We start from the raw sequence: 258 nt of genomic DNA on the forward strand, positions 1-258 counted from the left end.
GTCGGGGGTCACGGGCCCAGGGTCCCTAGGAGGCGGGGTCGCGGGCCTGGAGCCCGGGTCCTGGGGAAGGCTGGGTGGGGGGTCTAGAGCCTGGGGTCCCGGGAAGGCTGGGGTGGCGGGCCTGGAGCCCGGGTCCTGGGGAGGCGGGGTCGCGGCCCGGAGCCCGGAGTCCCGGGGAAGGCTGGGGTGGCGGGCCTGGAGCCCGGGCCAAGGGTCCCTAGGAGGCGGGGTGGCGGTCCGGAGCCCGGGTCCCGGGGT

The sequence above is a fragment of the Mirounga leonina genome, unplaced genomic scaffold, assembly GCF_011800145.1.
Source record: "Mirounga leonina isolate KUSES-001 unplaced genomic scaffold, KU_Mleo_1.0 Mir_268, whole genome shotgun sequence".
Lineage (NCBI taxonomy): Eukaryota > Metazoa > Chordata > Mammalia > Carnivora > Phocidae > Mirounga > Mirounga leonina.